At 29.8% G+C, this 14,859-nt stretch overlaps 1 protein-coding gene and 4 long non-coding RNA genes across 5 annotated transcripts in view; 2 read left to right on the top strand and 3 right to left on the bottom strand.

The window, feature by feature from the left end:
• The window catches only part of LOC129949715 (ATP-binding cassette subfamily G member 4), a 69,272-nt gene that overhangs the window by 19,740 nt on the left and 34,673 nt on the right, over nt 1-14,859 (bottom strand). The gene's annotated exons all lie outside the window — the stretch shown is intronic.
• LOC129949731 (uncharacterized) lies at nt 4,116-4,580 on the bottom strand. The gene is made up of 2 exons (XR_008782051.1): nt 4,442-4,580; nt 4,116-4,385 (listed from the first exon to the last, which is right to left on the bottom strand). It is a non-coding gene; the product is annotated as an uncharacterized LOC129949731 (long non-coding RNA).
• LOC129949732 (uncharacterized) lies at nt 4,998-5,354 on the top strand. The gene is made up of 2 exons (XR_008782052.1): nt 4,998-5,151; nt 5,213-5,354. It is a non-coding gene; the product is annotated as an uncharacterized LOC129949732 (long non-coding RNA).
• LOC129949733 (uncharacterized) lies at nt 8,457-9,048 on the bottom strand. The gene is made up of 2 exons (XR_008782053.1): nt 8,894-9,048; nt 8,457-8,826 (listed from the first exon to the last, which is right to left on the bottom strand). It is a non-coding gene; the product is annotated as an uncharacterized LOC129949733 (long non-coding RNA).
• Nucleotides 9,425-9,755, top strand: LOC129949734 (uncharacterized). Its single transcript, XR_008782054.1, has 2 exons — nt 9,425-9,554; nt 9,613-9,755. It is a non-coding gene; the product is annotated as an uncharacterized LOC129949734 (long non-coding RNA).

Below are 14,859 nucleotides of genomic sequence, written 5' to 3'. Positions count from 1 at the left end.
GTAAGAAATTGTTTTCGAATAAAATTCTATTTAACAAAACTAGACTTTCAAGCTAAACTATTTCATTATATGAAAAACGTTTTAAAATTTTTAAGAATAATTTAATTGACATACACGAAAACCTACAAACTTTTAAGCAAGAAAAATCGACAGACGGGATGGGAAGTTATCAGTGTGGGTCGCATCGCAGCCTCTTTTTTCATTTTATTTTAAGTTCTCAGTTTCGTATTTATTTATTATATTTTTATTTATTTTATTTGATTGTATAGCACAACACACAAGGATGCAAATTGTATTTAAATCTTATTTACTTTTTTTCTGTGGTTATTTAAAAATAATTTTGCAATTTTATTTCTGAAGGAAGAATTATGCAAATATTTTGTTTAAATGCAAAACAAAAAACAAATCTATCAGAATAAAGCAAAACCCCAGAAAAAAAGCCTTGATACTTTGTTATTGGAGTATTTTTATTCTTGAAAAGTATCTCTGAAATCTGAATAGTTTCCGTGTTATTGGTATTTATTTTGAGAAAAAATAATAATATTGATGGTCTTTTAAATAAATAGCATCAACAGGTGTTGAAAAATTGCTTTTTATGTTTTGCAGAAAACAAAAACAAAGACAGTTCATTGGCTTCTTCTACTAACAATCGCCAAAAACTAATAAACAATCAATCCCATTAAAAAAATGCCTATTGTTGCTTTTTAAGACCCATTTATATGCGTCTTGAATCAAGATTGAAACTTTTTATATTCAGTATTTGAATGTTGTTATTTTACAATAAATACCGTTTAAAATAAATTTCCGTGATTCGCATTCGCACATAAATACATATTTGTAGCTACTTCATTGATAGAGTCTATCTAGAGCTGATTTCAAGGCTTATGAGATTATTATAACGATCTTTAACCTACCGTCTATTGTATATCACATTTTTATATATCTATGAGTAATGGTTTTCCGTTTGTGCAGAGTACGTAGTAAATATGATCTGATTTGTATTCAAATCAATTTTTTTGCATCAGACAAAACCTACGAGTGTCAAAATGTTTGTCGTTCACATCAGCATCAGTGCCACAATCCGCATATCATCATTGTAATTAAAGATACGCATGGTTATAAATTATATGTATACGATACGACAAGTGAGGTAATCGATACTACTTAAGATGTCAAGCGTAATAGTCTACTCTATCCAGGGTTGGTTTTATCTAACAAAAGAGGGCCTCTTTTTTCATAAAAATTAATGAAGAAATACACAATGCTTATCGTTGGTCTAGTTAAGTTAATCAAGACTGAGCTATCGACGGAAATAGGTCACAATAAAAGATATTTATCTATAGAAGAGGCTTTTTGCAGTAAAGGAATAGTTTGATGAGTAAACTTGGAGTTTATTCAATAATTTTGTCTTTATTAAGTCGAGTTTAACGTGAATAATATCTGTCAGTGTCTAAATTATAAAATATTGAAAGATATCGCTGATTTATTTGTTCAAAAATATAGAAAATATTACATAAGTAAGAGTTGTAAAGTTAGAAACACTTTAAAATGAAAAACGATGTTTGATACCTTGCCTTAATTTTACAAGTAAAATATTGTTTCTCTCAAAAGTAAGTTGTCGTTTTTTTTAAGAACTTATGAAAGCTTCCCATTTTTTTTTCATTTCAACTTTTAGCTATCTACTGGTTTAGTTCAATTTATTTTAGAATGTACGCTCTTAACTTTTTTGGCCCATTTTTTGTTACCTGTTTTGTCTTATTTTAAATCCTACTCCGCACCTGTGCTTATCATAAGTCGATTATTTTTTAATATATTTCCTGTCTTGCCTTGCTATTTTTTTTTGAAACAACATGGAAGTCTTCAGAAATGCAAAAATTCATAGATTTGACTATAATGTACAACAATAACTGGTCTTGTGTAGTTTTAGTATATTTATAAACATTTCATTCAAGGTGAATGTTGTATACATCATACACGAGCTTATAACCAAAATAAGTTGTAGGTAGATACATAGAGGTAGGTAAGGTAGGTAAGGTAATACATACAATATGCAATATAGTAAAACATAGACGCGCTACAGCTGAGCTAATCATTATTATTTTCAGCCATAACAAAAACAAAAAATGCTTCAAAGCTTTGAAAAAGGTTAATGCCCTGTTGAAGTTTTTATTTCTTTTTTTTTTTTATAAGTTACCGGCTACACGTATGCACCTATGGGACGTCATAAAAAACGCACCTATGTGAATTAATTAGTTTTTTAAGAGGTTAATATAGTTCCATTTTTTTTTTTAAATATATGCAGAGTCATTCGCGGGTATATCGTGTGTAATGTAAATTTGTATAGACATTTCGTTTAGTGGTCATTTCAATTTTGTATTGCTAAATATTCACATTGAAATATTTTTTAGTATTTCAGCTGTAAGGCTTGAAAAATGGATCGAACAGAACAATATTTTGTCTGTTCTACCAGGCCACCTTCAGAAAAAAATGTGTACACTTTCATCTATAGTTAAAGAGTTTTAAGCACGAAACAAAAAGGTCTTCGCATTTTTCGTTGACTTTAAAGCAATAGGACTTAATCAATAGGAATGTTCTTATTTATAAGCTGACACATCTTGGTATATCTACAACGTTCCTAAAAATAATTAGAGAGTTGTACACGGGTACGAAGGCTGCTGTTTGGGATGGAATGAACATTTTAGAATGGTTTAGCACCATCACAGGACTCAAACAAGGAGGCCCACTAAGCGCTCTTTTAATATCGATATTTATAAATGGTGTTGCTGAAAAACTTTCTGGAGGAATAAGAATAGCTAGCTGCACCGTGAATGTATTATTGATGACCTATTGTCAGAATCACTCGAATGTTTACATCTTATGATCAATGGGTTATCTAGTAACAGATGAGTAGTATTTATCAACACAACAAAATCCAAAATAAATATATTTGCCCGTACACAAAGCGCTTACAATGGAAGAAGCTGGAAAAATAATGATACGCAACTGAAAGTTGAAAAAAAAGAGATCAAACTGAAACTGAAACACATTAAATTTCAAAATTCATTTATCAGAGAAAGCCCACAGCTCGCAAATAAGAATTTATCAATTTAATATGGAGAAATATCTTTTCCAACAAACAAATAACTTTGTCTACAACATACAACACATTTAATTCGGTAGTGAAATCTACTCTCTTGTATGTTGCTTAGGTTTGGGAATCAGAAGAATATGAAGAAATCAAAAAATGTTATAGAAATTTTATAAAGAAACTTTTTAACCTACCTCTGAATACACCTAGTTATGCCATATATTTAAAAACAGGACTTCCAAAACTTATAACAAGTGCCTTGAAATCTTAAGCTAACTACATCATCAAAGTCTGCAGCAACCCTCAGGACTTTTGAAAAAACTTCTTTTATATGAGATGAAAAATAAGGACTGGTGGTTTGCAAGATTGCAATCTGTTGGCAATGAGTGTGGAGTGAGATTGGATGATGATGTTAGCAATGTAGACCACGTGAAAGAACAAATATACAGCATCAATAAGAAAAACAGTACATAGAAGAAGCTCAAGGTTCATTCATTAGAATAATATAAAGCCAGCTCAACTATAATCTACGTCCCAGAAATTATTTCATGGACTCACTGTGTTATGAAGAGATATCTCTAATCTTTAAAGCAACATGTTAAAATCTCAACTTAAATGGAAGTCCTTTAAATGGTAGTTTTTACTAATTCTGTGTCTAATATTCAAAACTCAAAGACGCTAATTTTTTTGGAAAAATACTCTTATTTTGAAAGAGACTAGCATTACCTAAGTAAATTTTTGAAAGATATTTAGTATAAATTGTTATTAAGAATAGAATTCTATTAAATTGAAAAACCTAAATATAAATATATGAAAGATATGATCAAACTAGCATTATAAATATGTGTAGCCTTGGAACCGTTTGCTCTATGTTTTTAACCATGTTACTAAAATAATTAAATTTAAAATTTCAAAATGAAACCATTCATTGGAAATAGTGAGTGCAAAAAGTCAAAACACATTAGCTTAGAGGTATTTCGATAGGTTAACAAAGATTTAAGCCCTTAAGTTAAATTAAGCCCAATGGTTTAATCTGTTGGCGAAGTTTTTATTTAGCATTGCATGGATTTAGTTTTGTTTAGCATTGTACATATTTATTAACTTATTTTTTCTTTCGAGGTATTAATATATAACTGCAGAATAATAATCAAAAAAATTGAATTAATATAATTAGTTTAATTTTCGTATACAAATTTGTTAAGTCAACTTTAATTTGAGTTTAGTTTCCTTCTCTTGGTAATACCGTTGCTGCAATTACACCAGGGACATTTGCGTTAACTTGACAAAGAGCTGTGTCCTAAAAATATAAATGTAAGTTAGAAATATCAAATTTAATATTATTTTTATCCTTACCACAAGGAGTACTAGGACACCAATAACGACAGTAACGAAAATTGACATTTTACCCATATTGATAATTTGGATTGAATGAATTGAAAATGCACTGAAATTTCTTTTTTAAATACTATTTTTTTTATCGTTAAGCCAAATAAAAAAATACACAAGGTCAAATAATAATTTAAATCAAATAAAAAAATTAATATTTGAATATACTTAAGCACGCGAACGTTTGATTTCTAATAAGGTTTAAATTATATGTTAAAATAAATTTTTGAGCAATTTTTGTTGATAAAATCCAAATTAGTTGAATTAATTTTTTCAACTGACACCTGGCCAGGAAATTACTAAATTTATAAAATATTGAACAAAAAGTTCCCCCTAAGTTTCTGCTTAAAACTTATAGTTTAAATTGGTTATTTTATAACAGGTAATAATATACTTCAAACAAAAATAAAAATAGCTTAAAATTTCGCGTGCCTTAGGAGTGTGTTTTGGTAGTTAACTCAAAATTATTATAATAAAAAACTGTAATGATTATATTTAGTAGTACTTTCATTGTTTATATAAATAATTTGTTTTATATTCCTGTTAACCACAACACATTTTTTAGTATTTAAACAACAAAATTCAGTATATTTTCAATTCAGTCAATCTAAACCATCAACATGAGTAAAATGTCAATTTTCTTAACTGTCGTTATTGGTGTCCTAGTAATCCTAGTGGTAAGAATAGAATTATTATTTCTGGTATTTCTAATTCACATTTACTCTTTGGTATTTTTAGGACAAGGCATTTTGCCAAGTTAACGCACATGTCCCTGGTGTAATTGCAGCAACTATATTACCATAAAAGTAAAATACATTTCATTGTGAAAATTAAAGTAAATAATAAAAAGTTAACCGTTATGTTTGTTTGTTAAATTAAATTTGTTTTATTTATAAAGTTTGTGGAACACAAAAGTGAGAAACCCAATTCATGAAATATCCTAAGAAACGAAAGGAACTATTCTTCGTTGTGAAAGAAATTACCCCTCATAAAACATAAATGTTTTTCTGACCGTTTTTTCCGAATTTCTTCGTGTTGTTCACAAATGATCTTTTCTCCGAAACTTTTATTTTACAAAATTGTTTCGCTGACAAAAGAATTATAAGTTTTTCGGTTCTCAACTTCCCATCCCGACTGTCGTTTAGTCTTGCTTTAAAGTTTGTAGGTTTTCGTGTTGGGTTCAAAATGCTGTCAGTTGAATTATTCTTAGAAATTCAAAAATTACCAACAATATTTTTCATATAAAGAAATAGTTAAGTTTCAAAATCTAGTTTTGTTAGATAGATTTTTTGTCGAAAACAATTTTTTACAATTTTAGTAGCATTTCTTTTACAAATTGGATTTTGTTATGAAAAAGGGACTGTTGGATTTTTATAAAAAAAACTAGTTAATATCGAAAACAATATTTTCTGTAAAATAAAAAAAGTTTGAAGACAACATTTTTAATTTTTGAAAAGCTATTTGAGCCGAAAGTAAATTTTTACCAAGTTTGAGTATTGTTTTAATTTTTTTTCTCAAAATTTTAGTGAATGTTGACAACAATATTTTTTAAAAGATAAAATTGGTTTGAAGGCAGAATCTCAAAGTTTTGAAAAGATATTTGTGCCGTAAATCAATTTTTACCAACTTTTATTATTTTTTTCAGGTTTTTATTTTTTTGTAAAAAAAACTATCAATTCGATTTTTCTCAAAATTTTACTGAATGTTGAAAATAATATTTTTGTTAAGGTAAAATCAGTTTAAGGCTAATATTTCAAAGTTTTATAAAGATATTTGAGTCGAAAATCAATGTTTACCAACTTTTATTAATTATTTTGTTTAGGTTTTTATTTTTTGTTAAAAAACTGTCAATTCGATTTTTCTCAAATTTGTTCAGAATGTTAAAAACAATATTTTTTATAAGATAAAATTAGTTGGAAGCCTAATCTCAAATTTTTGAAAAGGTTTTTGAGTCGAAAATCAATTTGTACAAACATTGAGTAATGTTTTTTTTAGGTTTTTATTTTTATAAAAAAAAACTGTCAATTCGATTTTTTCAAAACTTTACCACATGTTAAAAACGTAAGTTTTCGTTGCACAAAATTATTTTGGAGATAAAATCATTTTTTGTTCCTAAAAATTTACGCACTCACAAATTCCTCTCTAAAAATCTTCTATTTCGAGTCTAGGGACTGAAACGTCAAGTAAGGTCAACATTTTCAATTCGACAAATCGGAGCTATTAAAATAACTTAATCACTATACTGTCGTATTAAGAACCAACAATCGAATGCTGCTAAAGTTTTGTATCCCTTGTGTTCTGATTTAATTAAAAAGCTTTTATACGTTCAGATCACGAGTACAATTTTCAATTATAGGCAAGTGGTTTTTAACCAATTTAACAAGCTTTAAAAAAGCTTTGTAATGTTAGGCGGACGGAACGTTGTCTTACTGAAACATTTTTATTGGTTGAGTACACTAACAATGTTTTACGTTTATCATTACTTTAGCTTCTCCCCCAAAATAGTTTAATATTAGTACCCGTGGAGTGATGTTGAGTGTGTTGGACTTTCATGCCGGAGGTCTTGGGTTCAAACTCTGCTTGTGCCATCTAAGGTTTTTTTGCACCGGTACTGCCTCTTGCGAGGAATTGACAGAAGAGTAATTCTTGCCATATAAAGTTCTGAAATCAGCCGTTTGGATTCGGCTTAAAACTGTAGCTCCCTTTTATCCTTGATAACATTACTCGCACACAGGAATGGTTGAGAGTTGTGAGTCACTAGACCCTTGTTTTTAATATCCGTACTTCTAAGAATCAGAATACATATCTTTGAACCCACTTTCGAAGGTACTTGCCAAGTACAGGGATTTTATCCTTCAAACTACAAAACACTTTCTCCGGCTCTACACTTCTCAGAAAAAATAAAAATGTTCATACATCTCAATGTGTGATAATTTCTTTTAACTCATTTAGCTCAGATCCCTAAAATGCGTGAGAAGAAATTACTCCATTGTTTAAAAAAAAAGTATGTTTTTCACAAACAAATTCAGTCCTTTTTCCAAAAAGACACAAACTTTTCTGTAAAGATTTCAGTTTTTCTGTAAATTTTCTTTTAAATTGTTTGGAATAATAAAAACTTCAAGCACAATTTATGAAGTTTTTGTCTTTTAACGGACTCTGTGTAAACTGGTTATATTCTGTCGATTTTTTTAATTTGAAATCAGCCTAGAATACATTTTGCTTACGTGTATCTTTCCACTTTCGTCTAGCACAGTTTCTAACCTTCCTGACTTATTTTTCAAAAAATTAATTTAGCTTTGTTTGGAACAGAAAAACATCTGGGTCGTTTACTTTGGTTTAATTTCATCTTTATGTTTTACCAATTTTTAACTTCCCATAGGAAGTTATTGTAATGGGTCCGAATTGTCAAATTGAAAATTTTGACATTTCTCGACGTTTCTAGGTCCCTAGATTCGAAATAAAAGATTTTTAGAAAGATGTCTGTGCATGCATGCGTACGTACGTTCTTATGTTCGTACGTTCGCGACGTTTTCGTCCATAGCTCAAGAACCAGAAGAGATATCGAAGTCAAATAAATTGTGTTATACAGATAATAAGGCAGAAAGATGCAGAAAGGGCTTTCTAGAAAATTGCGTGTGTGGTTTTTTTACCAAAGCAGTTTAAAAAAAGGGGAACATTTTGGTTAACCCTAAATATATTACGAACCAAAAACGTTAGAGACTTAAATTAAATTGTATATAATATATTGTAACGTGATATCAAAGATGTGCATTTTTTGAAAAAAAAAATCCATTTAACGGTTTTTTTATAAATCAAAAAATTTGAAAAAAAAAATTGTCGTATCCAAAATTTTACGACTTAAATATGATTTCATCTCCAAAACAATTTTGCGCAACGAAGAATAATGTTTTTGACATCTGATAAAATTTTGAGAAAAATCGAATTGGCAGTTTTTTTTACAAAAAATAAAAATCTAAAAAAATGTATAAAAGTTGGTAAAAATTTACTTTCGACTCAAATAGCTTTTCAAAAATTAAAAATATTGGCTTCAAACTTTTTTCATTTCACAGAAAATATTGTTTTCGATATTCAGTAATTTTTATATAAAAATCCAACAGTCCGTTTTTTCATAAAAAATAAAATCTACAAAAAATGGTACGCAAATTTGGTAAAAATTGATACGAGTACATATAGACAAACTTATAAAGCAAGACAAATCGACAGACGGGATGGGAAGTTATCAGTGTGGGTCGCATCCCAGCCTCTTTTTAAATTTAATTCCCTTCTCTTGGTAAAAGAGTTACTCCAATTACACCTGGTACGAGGATTTCAATTTGAGAAACTGCTTTGTCCTACAAAATTTCGAAAGTTTTCATTATAATTTAATAAAATAAATATAACACAAGTTAATATCCTTACCACCAGAATTACCAGGGCAACAATAACGATAGTTGTAATAATTGAAACTTTACCCATGTTGATGTTGTTACCTTAGATTGACTGACCTAGAAGAACACTGGTACCCTTACTTAAATACTCAATTTTTGTAGCAGATTAAGAATAAACTAAGGGAACAGTGAACTTTTTACTACCAAATAAGTAGGACTTTATTTGTTTTAAGTGAGCACGCGAACGCTTAAATTGGAATTAAGCTTAAATTATTATAATTTTAACATTTTGTAAAATCATCAAAATTAGTTACTACTTTTGTTGTACAAGAAAACGTGTATAATTGACAAGTGACCATTAATTTAAAAAAAACTTTGAGTTTTCAGGTGAAAAGTCCCCTTAAACAAATCTAAATTATAATATATTTAACGTTAATTATTAATTCTAATTAGCTATCAATATTAAAATGTGTATACAATTTAAAACTTTAGCGTGTTTTAAGTGTTTATAATATTTGTTTAGTAGGAATTTAATCTTTTATAAATATTTATATTTTTGTTAAACGCAAGAAATTTTAAGTATTTAAGCAAGCAATTTCAATGCATTTTCAATTTAGTAAATCCAAAGTAAGAACATGGGTAAAATGTCGATTTTTGCAACAGTTGTTTTTGGTGTCCTGGCATTCCTGGTGGTAAGAATATAGTAATAATCTTTTTTTTTTTTTTTAATTTGTGCTTTGAAATTTTCAGAATGCTGCATATTGTCAGGTTAACTTAAATCTCCCAGGTGTTGTCAATGCAACTGTTTTACCATCAGGAGTAGGAAAATAATTAATGTAGTAAATCGAAATATGTAGTTAAAATTGAAAAATTATTAACAATTATGTTCTGAATATCGGTTGTTTTATTTTATATTCTTCGAACTGAAATTTTGTGCATTTTGAGTGAGAATATAAGAGGTTTTATTTTGAATCATCTCGCACTTTTGAAGCTGTAGTCTCTTGATATTTCACAAGTAAAATCTACACTTCTGTTTAAAATATAACCTCTCACATGTCAACAATGGAATGAAATCGTAAGAATTCACAACAAAAATAGTTAACAATTTGCAGTTCGCATTTCGCAAGAAAAGTTTTTTTTTTACCGTGTTATAATTATTTTTTTAAGAATTCATAGTTAGCCACAGTGATGTTCTGATTCAACATCATTTGTTTTTGAGTCGATATTCAAATGCTTTACAGTCGATTTAAGATCATTCCAAAAGTTGGAGCCACAAATGTGAAAATTAGTCATGATAAATTTTATGAAAGGATACACCGATTGAGTCTCTAAAAACCTATTACGAAATCCTATGCTGCCTGCATTTAGCATTGTGAAGATAGCTTTATCTTAACTGAAGTCCAACAAAGCTGATGGCATCGCTGCGCATTTATTCAAAGCTGCAAGCGTTGACTTGGTAGGGAGCTTGCACCAATTCATCTGCAAAATAAGGCTGGAAGAAAGCATGCCCGATGAGTGGAATCTCAGCATATTTTGCCGAATATACAAATAAGGAGACCCTCTAAATTGCGCCAGCTAAAGTAGCATCAATCTCCTGATCATTGTATATAGGATCCTTCTTGTTATATTATGTATTATGTGAACATCTGAAGCCGTTCGTCAACAACCTGATAAGTCCTTATCAGTGTGGCTTCATACCAGGAAAGTCCACCATTGACTAAATATTCACATTACGCGCAAATCTTGGAAAATCCCAGGAACTTCAAATCGATACCCACCATCTTTTTATCGATTTTAAAGCCGCGTATGACAGCATCTATAGGGAAAAAGTTTACAGAGCAATGTCTAGACTTGGCATCCCTGTCAAACTCATCCGTTTGTGCAGAATGACGATGGAGAATGCACGCTGCTCTATCAAGATCGGAAAAGATCTCACCGATGCATTTGATGTCAAAAAGGTTTAAGACAAGGCGATGCACTCTCATGCGACTTCTTCAACATCGTTCTGCAAAAGAATTATGCAAAATTCAACCGTTAATACTAGAAGCACAATCTTCCAAAGATCCATCCAATTACTCGGATACGCAGATGATATTGACATATTTGGAAGATCAAAGCTCGAGGTCAGTGGTCCGTTTTTGAGCATTACTTACAATGAGGACAAGACTTAGCATATACTGTCATCCAAAAAAGAATATTGAACGACGACGTATTACCCGTAGCATGATGGTTAATAATTGGACTGTTATGAGAGAGGTCTTGGTTTTGATTCCTGCCTGTGCCACCTACAATTTTTTTCACGGGTACTGCCTCTTGCGAGGAATTGACAAATTCTTCAAGAGAAATTCTTGTCATGAAATAAACTGTAGATCCCCTCCATCCCTGCAATTACTCGCACACAGGAATGTTTGAGAGTAGTAAGTCACAAGGCTCTGATTCTCTACGGACTGTTGCGCAACCTAATTTATTTTATTTAACGATGACGTCTTGAACAAAATGTCACCATGACAGCTATAAGTTTGAGGTAGTTATTGACTTTGATCCTTTGGGAGAAAAATTCTTAGTGCGATTTTTGGTCCCACCTGCATAGATAGAGAATGGAGGAAAAGATACAACGACGAACTGTACAGCGACACTGACCTGGTTGAAAGAATAAAATAAAAGTCCAATGACTTAGATGGCTGGGTCATGTAGACCGAATGGATAACAACGCTCCAGCATGGAATGTCTTCGAATCTAATAACAAAGGTTTGGCGCAGCAGAAGCAGACCGCGACTCAGGTGGTGCATGCAGGAAACTAGAGACAGCTAGCTAGGGACCAAGCTGGCTAGAAACACATGTTGGTTAAGTCCCAGGTCCGCCCGAAACTGTAGCGCCACCTTAAGATAAGAAGAAGAGATATGCATATAGAGCTGCAACCGTTTCCGTTGCAGCAATTTTATCTTCTGGTTTTAATTAGACATCATAGAAAAATTAAAAAAAGAAAACTTCTATTTCCATGTTTATGAATAATTATTTGTAGTTAGATAAAAGATCTTTAGTGAAAATTGCGTTTTATGTTTCAATTTGGTGTAAAGGCCTTTGTATTTATAGAATCTAGGAAAATTGCTAAATGTGGTATTAATTGAGTCTTAAGACAACAAGACAGCCAAATTCATATTTGTTTTGATATTAACCTCTTAAGTCAATTGCGCCTTTGTGAATAGTTTGGGACGTATGTTAGTCCTTTACGCCTTACTCAAGGAATTATTTTAGCCTAATAAGAGAAAATTTAATTTCAGTTTAATTTTGTTTACTTTTTGAAAGTCGTAAATAACCCTGATTGGAAGTTACTCTTAATTTGTGTTTATTTTTTACTATAACGCTGATCACATAATAAATTCAAACAAATTATTGGAATTTTTCTGCAAAAACTATTTATGCTCTATATAATTTTTTTTGTTCATAATTCTTCGCTGTTTGATCCGTTTTTTTAAGTTAAAAACAAATCATTAACTACATACTCATAATGACTTTACAATTCACAAAATAAAAACCCTTACTATCTAATAACACAAAAAAAAAAAAGACTATCATAATATCATCATCGGTGAGACCTTAATTTGTTTTTATTCATTATGCAACAATAACAACAAACTGAAACATCGCATGACTCTAGCCATTAAGACTTGTATAAAACAAAATTTAATTCACTACGCAACAAACAGAAGCAGAAGTCTGTCTTAAATTTTACTTTCCGCTAATCACAAGTGGACACATTAGTACATTTTATTTAGAAGACTTGGAGTAATAATTTTAGGATTTGTAAAAAGTGTCCATTTAATGAAGTTGTTTTCTTAACGAAAGATTATGTGTTGATTTAGACTGGGCAATGTTATAATCTTCTAAACAAAACTGGACAATTAAAGCATTGGGACAGACAGATAAATTTGACATATCTGTCATTTGGTATTTTTTTACCTCCACAATTATTACTGTCAAATATAACTTATTGCTAACAAGTTTTTCGGGTTCTTTAGTTCCGTCACAAAATTCAGGGAAAACATAGCGACTTCTTTTCCTGAACTTGCTTTAAAAATCTAAGATTTTATACAACTTCTGCTTTTGTTTTGTCCCACTGTTATCTAAGTGAGAATTTTTTTTTCAAAACCTCGATGTGTATTTTTTTGTTGTTGTTTAGGATACTTTAAATAATGAATCTCATTAATTAAAATAGTTCCTCAATTTAAGTCAGGTAAAATAGAAGCCATTCGTATATAAGTTAGCCTAGAGGTCAAGTTCGTCATTTTGAACTTTGTATTGAAATATTACTTGCAAATTACAAAAACAAAACTTGTACCTCAGAAACACATAAATGTTATTCAAGCTTTAAATTTTACATACGTATGTATCTGTGTGCTAAGCTGTTGGGAGCTCGTTCGAATGTGATTCATGCCAAATTTATAAACATCAAGAATTTAGAACATTTAGGATTCTGAAAGTTCATCTTATTACAATTATACAAAAGTTCAACAAAAACCTGAGCTATTTCATCTTACTTTAAGATCACTTCCATATCCATTTATATATGGTTAAATACTTGTATACCTAAAGCGATTACATTTTCTATTTTTTGTCAAAACAAAAGAAAAGAAGAAATCATATAAATGTGACACATAAATAGAAAAAATAAAACAAACATGATAAGTAGGCTTAAACAGGAAATCATACTTATATGTAGTTATGACTATTTTTTCAAGAAGATACTGCGAGTGGGAAGAAGCCATTTCTGGTCTGGCACTGGCATTCTTTGTTGCAATTTAAAGATAAACTAATTTTTTATGAATATACTACTTGGCTTATTCTACATCTTTATGACTTTTTGTACATTTTTGAATTGGTGTGTGCTCATTTAAAACAGAGAATAGTACAAAACCTAGAGTTGGTTTCTTCTATTATTAAAAATCTTACAAGTTATAATAATTAATTAATTAGGAGCCAAAAAAAGTTATAAAATAAGTTAGTTGAAGTTTTTTTAAATATGAAATGGCCACTTGACCAAAATAATTTTTAAAATATAATGGCAAGCCCTTATCTTTGTAATTAACCGAAATTTTTGGCCATAACAAAAACAAATTTAGGTTTTATTTTTTTTTGAAAACCAGACGTCTAAAAAAACACCATCTATTATTGATTTGTCAGAATAATAATAAAAAAAAAACACACAAATAAGAGAAAGTTTTCTGAAAATCAAAAGTTTAAATTAACTTAGAAAAAAACTAAGTAAAAGTAATAAAATAGACAATTTTCAAGAAGAAATGGTAAGAAAACATCTGGAAATTGAAAATCTATAAAAAAAGTTTATTAAACAATTGCAGCTTTGACATAAAATATAAACTTCAAGAAGGGGGTTTGTTCGTAGACTACTACATTAACATGTGGTGTTGTAGCTCGACTTAATTCTTTATGTACCTGAATCGAGTTGAAATGAGCTTGATTTCCCGTCCAGAATCAAGTCAAAATTTGTGAAGAAAAATCTGTGTGGAGGAGGTGCTTTTACAGATAATGCATTATGGTCTGTTTATTTGCATGTTTGTTTACAAAAAATATAGTTTTACTTTAATCAAATTTAAAAAAATGCACATGGAGTTGGTACCATATTCTTTTAACGTGCTGAACTATTCAGTTCTTTATTGTTTAACACGAATCAAACTATCTCACTTGCACTTCACATATCAAAAACATCGAAACACCATTTGTATGTTAGAAATTGCTGTCATACTTAATAATTTTTAAATCTTCTTGTGCGAAAACACCAAAAAGATTTATTTAATTTAAACTGAGATAAACGTTTGGTTAAAACATAACAAAACTTAATGATCTTTTCAAATGTTTTCTCTTGCAAAATAAGCCCAGTTAGTCCATTTTCAGCAACAAAACTAAGTAATATCAACAGTAACAAATTGATTTTTTCCCCAATGGAAAACACATGATTCCAAATACACAACTACTCAACGA

This window comes from Eupeodes corollae, chromosome 3 (assembly GCF_945859685.1).
Source record: "Eupeodes corollae chromosome 3, idEupCoro1.1, whole genome shotgun sequence".
NCBI lineage: Eukaryota > Metazoa > Arthropoda > Insecta > Diptera > Syrphidae > Eupeodes > Eupeodes corollae.
Note: the sequence above shows the minus strand (reverse complement) of the source record. Positions and strands in the feature narration are given on the sequence as shown.